The sequence below is a fragment of the Pan paniscus genome, chromosome 22, assembly GCF_029289425.2.
Source record: "Pan paniscus chromosome 22, NHGRI_mPanPan1-v2.0_pri, whole genome shotgun sequence".
NCBI classification, from domain to species: Eukaryota; Metazoa; Chordata; class Mammalia; order Primates; family Hominidae; genus Pan; species Pan paniscus.
In genome coordinates this window covers 20643196-20655502 of record NC_073271.2, presented here as the reverse complement: position 1 = coordinate 20655502, position 12307 = coordinate 20643196, and positions in this window count along the sequence as shown.

The window sequence follows — 12307 nt, the reverse complement described above, 5'->3', positions numbered from 1 at the left end:
CATAGCCAGTCTCTCTTCCACTTTCTCTGTCCTCGCTATGCTATTATCCTTGTTGTTTCTTGAATAGCCAAACATGACTCCGGCTTAAGGCTTTTGCTTTCACTGGTCCTGCTCCTTAATCAAATTCTCTCTGTCATTGTCAAGGTTCACACCCTCATTTTTAGATTCTTCATTCAGATACTATCTTCTCATTAATGTGAACTTCTCTGAACATCCGCTCGAAAATCCCAAAGTCCCCATGATTTCAATCTGTTTCTCTGATTATTTGTTCCCTTGGCTTTTATTATTAAGTTACCATTTGTTTTGCTTATTTGTTTTCCCCATGTCTAGAGGGCAAAGATATTTTTCCCCCTTGTTTACTGCCTTATCCTCCACATTAGCATTACTACATGTTTAATAATTATGTACTGAGAAAATCATTATTTGCCATAAATATAACACCATCAGTATAGAGATCAATTTGTGTTAGAACAAAATGTGACTATTTTTACATTTTTGCATGGTCATGACTTTCTGGGCAAAATGTACTAGCAATCCAACTTAAAAGAAAATGAGGAAGAGGCAAACAAGTCCTGGAAATTAAAGATAAAAACCCTAGGGAAATTTACAAATTCATCATCTCTAGAGCCATTCATTTACATAACAACAGGTAATCAATTTCTGACCCATTCATTTACATTTTAAAGAGTTGAAGCAACTTAGGGACCTTTTTGTACATGTCGCAGAGGGGATTTGTTTACATTAGAGAAAAAGCTTTCTCTTCTTTCTCAAGAAGGGAAGAAAAAATATGTACAAATTGTCCTATATACGTTTGGAGATTTTGCAAGGGTGGAGCTCCAATCTTGTACTGCAGATGCCTCTTGTATATGTGCAGGTTACTTCTGTAGAAATGAAACATGCAGAACCTGTGTTAAGATATTCTATAAGCAAATGATATTTTTAACCTCTGATTCATAAACTTTGTTTTTACTGTCAGATTTTAAAAAATAAATATAAATATAAAAAATATCAATTTAGGTAAAGAAGGTGGAATCTTCTCATAAACACGATTAGCTGGAAAAAAGAGAAAAACAACAACAACAACAAAAAAAACAAGCACCCATTAGCTAGTAGATATTGGTAGCAAGCATACTGACTAAATCATTTAGCCAATTAGTAATATGTGGTTCTCCTCCTTTTTCTTTAATGAGGAATTAAGAAGATGTTTGTTATGTAGGAAGTAGGATTAATACAAGGAGCTTAATTGTTGCTGCTGTTTTTCACTTTCTCCTCCAAAGAGAAGTGAAAGATTATTTAATTTCTATAGCTGGAACATGGTTTTGGGAAGCTCAGCTGCTATTCTTGAACCTGAAAGGAACTGTGTCTCATTCACTGACACAGATACAAGTTTTTCCATGTTCACCTGATCTCTTGTGCCCTTCTACAAAGGACTTTACTACTTTAAAAATTAGGGATGAGTCCAAGGTCTCACTGTAGATGTTATAGCCCATATTTGGAAATTTCAAGCAGAGAAGGATTTTAATTCTTATGGCTCTTTTGGATACTGGCACGTGAATGCCCATTCTCTTATGGATAGTGGGTACAGAGGTGGCTAAAGGCACCAAGAAATGCAGGATGGAACCAAGGTAGCATCTGAGGGGACACAGTAAATGATCCCTTGGGCCATGGTTACTCCACATGCACAGTGATAAAAACTCTGTTGTCAAGTAGTCAAAAAGGAGAGAGAGAGAACATGTGTGCCCAAGAGAGTGTACAAGCATGCTCACTCTCCTGTTGCTTAAGTGATCTCTTGGAGAGCTTTTGGCACTTCAGTTCCACCTTTGCATTACAAATTTTCCAGCCAGGAAATAACAGGATCTCAGGATCTTGTGGCAGCTGTGAGTTTATCTCTAAAACAATAAAATAATGGCTTTGAGCAAAACTTGTTGTGGAGAAAAAAATAATTAAATGTTTTATTGTAGTGTTTCATTGTTTCTGTCTTTGAGTGTATTTTAGGAATTGATGTGTTATGTTATTTGCTTGTTATTTTCTATCTCATAAGCTCCAGAGTAGACTATCCCAATAAAGCAATAGGGGAAAGTTGTAATTACACAAGTGAGACACACTCCTCTGCCCTTTACAACCAGCAGGTAGTTTGGATTCAATACAAATGCCTCTAGTCTCTAATGTCTGGCAGTCTTGCAATTCAAATTCTATCTCTTTTGCTCCTAACCAAGAAAAATGGAAGCAGCTATAGATACCCCCTTTTGGAGTTCTAAACTTGAGGTCTGACTAATTGAGAGACATATTCTTTTTCAAAGAACAGCTATTGGGTTCATAATGAGCCTTTGTTGAAATCCAATGCCTAACTCATCCAGACTTAATTATTCTCCAGCCTGAGATATCCCCTTTTGACTATGTAATTGACATGGTGGAATGGTCTCAGCAGAGTCTTCCTATTCAATTGGATATGCTATGATAAATAATGTCACTGCCTGACCCCATAAGCATCTCGGTTTTACATTAGAATTTGGCAGCTATCACTCTTCTCCATTCCTACAGGTGACTGTGGTCTTTTGATATTAAAATTATGTACTAAATGATTGGAAACAAAAGATGATTACCCAGTAAGGTAAAATAAAACAAATGTTATAAAAATTCATATGGCAACTGTCCTCAAAGTAAGCAACATTTTTTTAGTTTCTTCTTTTCCATTTAGATTATAAACTTGGAATACAAAATAAATTTGGCTGGCTTAACATTTTCTAAGTTATTCTAAAATAAATGCAATTTGAAATGTTGCTTGTAAAATAAAAAGAAAAATGCAATTGTAACCGGTGTGAAATATTGACCAAAGTTTTAAAGGCTTGTTAGTAGACAAAATGACATGGCAATAACTTTATTGATCGGCAATCATTCATACATCCGTCCACTCAACTATTCAAGGAACGTCTGTAATGCGCAACATAATCATTAATGTGTCAACCCTGACGAACGTGGAGATGGATAAGTTATAGCCATTATTTCAAGGAACTCAACAACCAAATAAGAAATACAGCATTGAAAGAAGTATTCGATAATTAAACATAAATAAATTTGGTGAAATTTGCCTTACCATACACATGAAAATCAACATTAATAAAGTTAAAACCATCAAATACAGCAAAAGAAATTATATTTAATTATATCAAAAAGAGATGGGAGAAACATAATGAATAGTTAAGGTCAATGACTTGACAGGCTTTTCAATTTTCCGTGAATTGTGACATTGTATAAAAATCATCCACTGTTTTCCCTTTATCTCCTCCCTTTTCTTTCTTTCACTGCTAGGATTTGCCAGGAAAAAAAAAAATAGCCTGACTGCATATTCTAATTACCTTGAAAGCTGTTCTTAACTACAAATGCAAATAAGGATTTCATCAATTTGCAAGGAGTGCAAGTTCTAATCCCCAAATTCATGAATATGTTAGCTTACATGGTGAAGAGAAATTAAGGTTGCAGATAAAATTAAGGTTGTTAACCAGTTGACCTTAAATAGAGAGATCATCCTTTCTTATTTAATTGGGTGCAATGTAAACTCAGAAGTCCTGAAAAGTGGAAGTGAAAGTTAGAGGAGTTGTGACTGCACAAGAATAGTCACAGAAATGCAGTGTTGCAGACTTTGAAGATAAAATAATGGGGTCATGAGTCAAACAATGTGTGAGACCTCTAGAAACTGTAAAATACAAGATAATGCATGCCCCACTAAATTCTACAAAATGTAATAAGTCTTCCCAAGACCTTGATTTAAGCCCATGGAGACACTACAGAACTGTGAGATAATCCATTTGTATTTTTTAGACACTAAATTTATGGTGATTAGTTAAAGCAGCCAGAAAAAACTCATCAAAACAAGAGAGTTTCATAAGATTCATATAAACAGAATAATCTTAATCTTGGTGGCAAGTAAGTATAAAACAACTCAGAAAACCCTTGAGAATGTTGTTCTTGTATATTAAGAGACTGTAGGAAAAAGAAGAGTTCTTTCAGAGAGGTCTCTCTAATAAAATAATCCGTTCTGTTCTAAATAACACACTGATTTTTATTCAAAGCTGATTCAGGGAGAGTCCATAAAGTGAAAGCAAGTTTATTAGGAAAGTAAAGGAATAAAAGAATGGCTACTCCATAGGTAGAGAAGCCTCGAGAACTGCTGGTTGCCCATTTTTATAGTTATTTTCTTGATGATATGCTAAACAAGGGCTGGATTCATGATTCCCCTTTTTAGACCATGTAGAGTAACTTTCTGACATTGCCATGTGATATGGCTTGGCTGTGTTCCCACCAAAATCTCATCTTGAATTCCCACATGTTGTGGGAGGGACCTGGAGGGAGGTAATTGAATCATGGGGCCAGGTCTTTCCCATGCTGTTCTCATGATAGCAAATAAGTCTCACAAGATCTGATGGCTTTATAAGGCAGAGTTTCCCTGGAAAAGCTCTCTCTTTGCCTGCTGCTATCAATGTAGGACATGACTTGCTCCTCCTTGCCTTTCACCATGATTGTGAGATTTCTCCAGCCATGTGGAACAATAAGTCCAATAAACATTTTTCCTGTATAAATTACCCAGTCTCAGGTATGTCTTTATAAGCAGCATGAAAACAGACTAATATGGTAAATTGGTACCAGGAGTGGGGTACTGCTGAAAAGATACCCAAAAATGTGGAAGCAACTTTGGAACTAGGTAACAGGCAGAAGTTGGAACAATTTGAAGGGTTCAGAAGACAGGAAAATGTGGGAAAGTTTGGAACACCCTAGAGATTTGTTGAATGGGTTTGACCAAAATGCTGATTATTGATTAAAAATTCAAATACATTGTTGCCTCAAGGTATAATTTGAATAAACAAAACTAGGAACACCTCTATGCACACAAACTAGAAAACCTAGAGGAAACAGATACTTTCCTGGAAATATACAATGTCCCAAGGTTGTACCAGGAAGAAATTGGAACCCTGAACAGACCAACAAATAGTTTCTAATTGAATTAGTAATAAAAAGCCTACAACCAGAAAAAGCCCTAGGTCAGTCCAATTATAGTCCAATTCTACCAGACATATAAAGCAGAGTTGGTAACAATCCTACTGAAACTTTTCCAAAAAACTGAGAGAAGGGACTCCTTTTAATTCATCCTATGAGGTCAGCATCATTTTTATACCAAAACTTGGCAGAGAGACCATAAAAAAAGAAAACTTCAGGCCAATATACCCGATGAACATAGATGCAAAAATCCTCAACTAAATACTAACAGACCAAATCCAGCAGCACACATCATAAAGATAATTCACCATAATCATGTAGGGATGATGACGATGATCTTTATCCTCAGAATGCAAGGTTGGTTCAATATATGTGAATCTATAAATGTGATTCACCACATAAACAGAACTAAAAACAAAAACCCCATGATCATCTCAATACACACAGAAATGGCTTTTGATAGATTTCAACATCTGTTCATGTTAGAAACCCTCAAAAAACTAGGCATTGAAGGAACATGTCTCAAAATTATAAGGGCCATCTATGACAAACCTGTAGCTAACATCATACTCAACAGGCAAAAGCCAGAAACATTCCCTTTGAGAACCAGAACCAGACAACGATGTCCACTTTCAACATTCTCATTCAACATAGTACTGGAAATCCTATTCAGAGCAATCAGGCAAAAGAAAGAAATAAAAGGCATCCAAAGGAAAAGAGGAAGTCAAACTATCTCCCTTCACAGATAATATAATTGTATACCTAGAAAACTTCATAGTCTTTGCCCAAGACTCCTAGATCTGAAAAACAACCTAGGCAAAGTTTCAGAATACAAAATCAATATACAAAAATCTGCAGCATTTCTATACATCAAACTTAGAGCCAAATCAAAAACACAATTCCATTCATAATGGCCACAAAAATAATAATAAAATACCTAGAAATATAGCTAACAAGGGAGATGAAAATTTTCTACAATGTGTCAAAGATGACATAAGCAAATAAAAAATAATTACATGCTCATGAATAGGAAGATTCAATATTAAAATGGCAATACTGCTCAAAGCAATTTACAGATTTAATATTATTCCTATCAAACTATGAATGTCACTTTTGACAGAATTAGAAAAAAATCTATTATAAAATTCATATGGAAACAAAATTCTTGAACAGCCAAAACAATACTATGCAAAAAGAGCAAAGATGGAGGCATCCCACTACCTGACTTCAGATTATACTCTAGGGCTAATGTAACCAAAACAGCACAGTACTGGCACAAAAACAGACACATAGACCAAATGGAACAGGTTAGGTAACCCAGAATTAAAATTACAAATTTGTCGTGGCTCACACCTGTAATCCAAACACTTTGAGAGGCTGAGGAGGGTGGAGCACTTGAGTTCAGGAATTCGAGACTAGAATGGCCAACACTCTACTAAAAATATAAAAATTAGCCGGGAGTGGTTACAGGTGCCTGTAATACCAGCTACTTGGGAGGCTGAGGCCTGAGAATCACTTTAACCCAGGAGATAGAGATTGCAGTGAGCCAAGATCGCTCCACTGCACTCCAGCTTGTGCAACAGAGTGAGACTCCATCTTAAAAAACAAACAAAAAAAAAATTACAACCATCTGATCTTTGACAAAGTTAACAATAATAAACAATGGAGAAAGACTCCCTCTTCTATTAATGGTGCTGGGATAACTGACTAGCTATATGCAGAAGATTGAGACTTGGCTCTTCTTTTCACCATATACAAAAATCAAATCAATATGGATTAAAGCCTTAAATGTAAAACCTAAAACTATAAAGACTCTAGAAGAAAACCTAGAAAATACCATTCTGGACGTAGGCCCTGGAAAAGATTTCATGATGAAGACTCTGAAAACAATTGCAACAAAAACAAATACTGACAAGTGGGACCTAATTAAGCTGAAACACTTCTTCACAGCAAAGGAAATTATCAACAGAGTTGATAATGAATGGACAGACAACCCATGGAATGGGAGAAAATATTTTTAAATTATGCATCTGACAAAGATCTAATATTCAGATCTATAAGAAACTTAAACAAATTAACAATTAAAAAACATCAAACAACCCCATTAAAAATTGACAAAGGACATGAACAGACACTGTTCAAAAGAAGATATACAAGCAGCCAACAAGCATATGAAAAATGCTCAACATCACCAATTAGAGAAGTGCAAATTCAAACCACAATGAGATACCATCTCACACCAGTAAGAATGGCTATTATTAAAAAGTAAAACAAACAAACAAACAAAAAACAGGGGCTGGTGATGCTGTAGAGGAAAGGAAACACATATACACTGTTGGTTGGAATGTCAATTACTTCAGCTGCTGTGGAAAGCAGTTTGGAGATTTCTCAAAGAACTTAAAACAGAACTACCAATCAATCCAGCAATCTCATTAATGAGTATATATAAAAAAGAGTATAACTTGTTCTATTATAAAAACACATGCATACTTATGTTTATCACAATACTTTTCATAATAGCAAAGACACAAAATCAACCTAGATGCTCATCAATGGTGGAATGGATAAAGAAAATATGGTACATATACACCATGAAATACTATGCATCCATACCAAAAAAAAAAGGAAACCATGTCCTTTGCAGTGACATGCATGGCGCTGGGGGCCATTATCTTAAGCAAATAAACACAGGAACAGGAAATAAAATGTCACATGTTCTCACTTATAAGAGAGAGCTAAATATTGAGTATATATGAACACAAATAATAGAACAATAGACACCTTGGCCTACTTGAGAACAGAGAGTGAGAGGAGGGTAATGAATGAAAAATTACCTATCGGGTACTTTACTCATTACCTGGGTAATGAAATAATCTGTACACCAAACCCCCATGACATGCAATTTACCCAGGCAACAAACCTGCACATGTAGCCCCTGGAAATTAAAAACAAACCCAATGTGTTAGAATTATATTTTTTAAAGCAATATCTCAACTTAGGGGAAAAATAATGCTGTACTATTAACTATTAATGATGTTCTTTCTATCACAAATCTGACTGTCGTCAAAATTGTCTCCTCCCATTTTTTTCATATTTAAAATCCAGATCCTATCTCAATCTACATTTCAGACATAAGATTTTATAACATTAATATTAATTTAAATATTCTACATCTAGAAGCAAAATTAATGTTGTTTCTAGTAACACACATTGCAAATGATATTGTTTGTTATTTTAGCCTAAAAATATGTAGGGTAAACATTTTTGTATTATGTACAACATGACTAAAAGGCATGTATGATACAAATGAAATAACTAAAACATGTATTAAATTACATCATGCTTAGATATTCAATATTGTAATATATAAACCAAAATTTATATTCAATGTTTTCATAATAAAATCTATAAAAAATAAAAATTTTATAAAATATGCATTAGTCTAAATGTATTTTATTAAATATGTGCTATTTTTAATACAATGCAAAGGAGAGATTAATCAATTAAATAATAAAATGAGTTTTAATGAAATGACATAACACTTTGACATCAATTATTTGAATAGTAAAACTGGGATGTAGGATTATTTGAAAACATGAGTACCAAAAGGCTCTGGTGATGCACATATTGCCAGCTGTCCATGATATATCTATCTGGAATGCTCGCCCAGTTTTCACCCACCTCCTCCTTTGAAGAAATCATTCCTCATTAGCCTTGACCTATTCTTCCTCTGTGCTATACAATACCACTTAATACAGATTCATATTGTACTTTGCATTTAAATTTTTATTTACTTTCTCATAGTTTTAGTTTCACAATTCATTGGCAGATTCTTTGAGAAAAGGTAACCTATTCTGTATTGATTTATCACATACATTGCATCTGAGCCATCCGCAGGAGAGAGTTGGCAACTGCAAAAAATCAAATAGTGCTGGTTGCTCAAGATAAATGAACTTGAAAAAAATGTGGTTCTGGACCCTCTGGATATAATTAAGGTTGAAACTGTGAACTTATATTTCAATAATGTTCATAAAACAGAGTAAAGTTCAGAACCGGTTGGCCTCCCTTCCCAAGCAGAGGTCCCCAATGAATAATCCCATTTTCCCTTCCCAAAAGACTCACCTAATTAGCCAAGTTTGAAACTCAAACTTAATATTTGTTGAGTTGAAGTGAAAGAGTTACAAATCTATTATTTAATAGCTTGTCCCAATCACCTTTTATGAAAGGCATATTAAATTTGAATTTTACTTATATCTTACGCATTTCCCTTCCTGGGAACTCTGCACATACTCAGCAAAAAATTATGCTCCAATCCCAAATCCTCATGTAGATGTTGTGTGATTTTATCCTCAACTGAAACTTCAAAAGTACCGTCGATCTACTGAAACACTGAAAATTAAAATTATATAATTTGCTTGTCATAGAAAAGCCTTATATGATTACAAGATGTATAATTACCATTTAAATGTTATTGAATACCTTGTATTTTTAATTTAATACCCTGACTACCTAGAATGGTAGATCGATTTTTGGTTAAATTATTGAGACAATTGCTGGAGAACTCTTTACTCTGAGGGAAAAATATGCCATTTTATTTTGGGGGATTCTGAAAAAAGCCTGTAATTTCTTTCCATAAAAGTTGCACCTGTCTTAATATAGAATAAATGCTAAACGGAAAAAGCTGTATAAGGAAGACAAAGCAGCTATCACCCTCTCCTAACACTGCAGTTTCCCTTACTCATGTGAAATATCATATGTATCATTTGGGGGAATTATCTGGAATAAAGTGGTAAAAATTCACAGCAAGTCATACAGGTCTGTTGCCTGAGGTTAAACCATATGCTTCTCATCCTCTTTCTTCTGGGTATTTTAGTTCGCACATCAATAACTGATAATTTGACAAGAGTAACAACTGCTTTTCTGTAGCATCACCTTTCCTGGGTAATATATTTGCCGCCGAAATAATGAATCTACATCTAGTTAGAAGAGTGGATAAAAAATTCTACTTACATTGTTTGTTATTTTTACTTGCATGTCACTTCAATTTACCACCAAAACTGAAAATTCAAATGAATTGATTGTATTTCTATTCCTACTACTTTCAAGAATGTGTAAAATAAGCTCTAAGAAATCTATATAAACAAGTGCAGTTATTTGACCATTATGGGCAAATAACTGCTAAATAATCCTGCATATCGATTAGCCATGGACTTAATTAAAGCCATTTTTACTTTGGATCCTTTAGTCTTGGAACAGTAAGTGGTTAATATTCTGAGGGATTCTATGAGACACAATTACAAATAAATTCATATACAAAAAATCTTCACTGATTTTATTCTTAAAATTATCCCATGAGCAATATATTATTATTAGGAAAATGTTACAGATGAAAAAACTGAGACAAGGGAGCTTAAAATAAGTTCCAGAGTCAGATTAGTGAACAATAAGTTGTAATGATAGGCTTCAAACCAAAAATAGCCATTTCACTATCAGAAATTTTGGAAATGTCAATACTTAATAACAGGTCAAAATTCCAATAGTAAGTCTCCCATTAAAAGTTATCTATAAGACTTTAGTCAGTCAACCGGCCTTTTGAATCTCAAGCATATTCTGAAATTCATGCCCATCCAAAGCCTCATATTTCTACTCAATGCAGAATCTCTCTCTGGTTAAACCTGTCTCCTTAGTGGTCATTATACATCCATGTCTTTAAATATATATTGGCTTTCATCTTAATAATAATTGTCACCTAGCATTGTGACTAGATGTAAAGTAATAATAAATGCAGAATTTAGCACATTTTTTGGCCAGAATGAACACTTAATACATCATACGTAATACTACTACTACTGTTATTATTTATTAATGCTCCCATCTCTAATACTACATTAATACTATAACTAATGAAATTCAACTCTATTTCTAAAAGGCAAATAATTTTAACATTTTGATAAAATATTTTATTGTGATTTAAAGGTTAGTAGGGGTCTTAAAATCCATATATATACACACACAAACATATATATATATATACACACGCACACATATATATATGCATGCACAAATATATCACCAAAACTGAATTTTAGGGTAAAACATGGACTTTGGGTGAACGCGACTTGTCAATCTAGGTTCATCTATTGTAACACGTGTACTCTCTAGTAAGGGATGTTGATAAGGGGGACTAGTCATGTGTCGGATGGAGGGTATACGGGAAATCTCTGTGCCTTCCTTTCTATTTTGCTGTGAATCTAAAGCTGCTGTGTTTTACATAGTCTAAAGCTGCTATGTTTTGCATAGGTTAAAATGGAAAAACATCTCATGCTCATGGGCAGGAAGAATTAATATTAAAATGGCCTTACTGCCCAAAGCAATTTACTAATTCAATGCTATTCCTATTATACTACAAATTACATTCCTCATAGAACTAGAAAAAATTATTTTAAGGTTCATAGGAACCAAAAAAGAGCCCAAATAGCCAATGCAATCCTAGGCAAAAAGAACAGAGTTGAAGGGACCACATTACCAGACTTAAAAACAATACTACAGGGCTACCACAACCAAAACAGTATGATACTAGTACAATAAAAGGCACATGGATGAATGGAACAGAATAGAGAGCCCACAAATAAGGCTGCACATGTAAGACCATCTGATCTCTGACAAAGCTGATGAAAACAAGCAAAAATAAAAATAAAAATAGACTCCCTGTTCAATAAATGGTGCTGGCTAGCCATATGCAGAAGATTGAAACTGAACCCATTCTTTACATCACATGCAAAAATCAACTCAAGATGGATCAAAGACTTAAATGTAAAAGTCAAAACTATAAAAATCCTGGAAGACAACCTAGGCAATACCATCCTGGACATAAGAACGGGCCAACAGTTCATGACAAAGACACCAGAAGTAATCCCAACGAAAGCAAAAATTGACAAATGTGACCTAATTAAACTAAAGAGCTTCTGCACCGCAAAAGAAACTAATCACAAAGTAAACAGACAACCTACTGAACGTGGGAAAATTTTTGCAAACTATGCATCTGACAAAGGTCCAATATTCAGCATCTATAAGGAAGTTAAAGAAATTTACAAGAGAGGAACAAACAACTTCATTAAAAAATGGGCAAAGGACATGCACAGATGCTTTCAAAAGAAGACATACATGCAGCTAGCAAGCATATAAAAAAGCTCAATATCATGAGCATTAGAGAAATGTAAATTAAAACCACAACAAGATACCATCTCGCACCACTCAGAATGGCAATTATTAAAATGTCAAAAAATAACAGATGCTGGTGAGGTTGTGGAGAAAA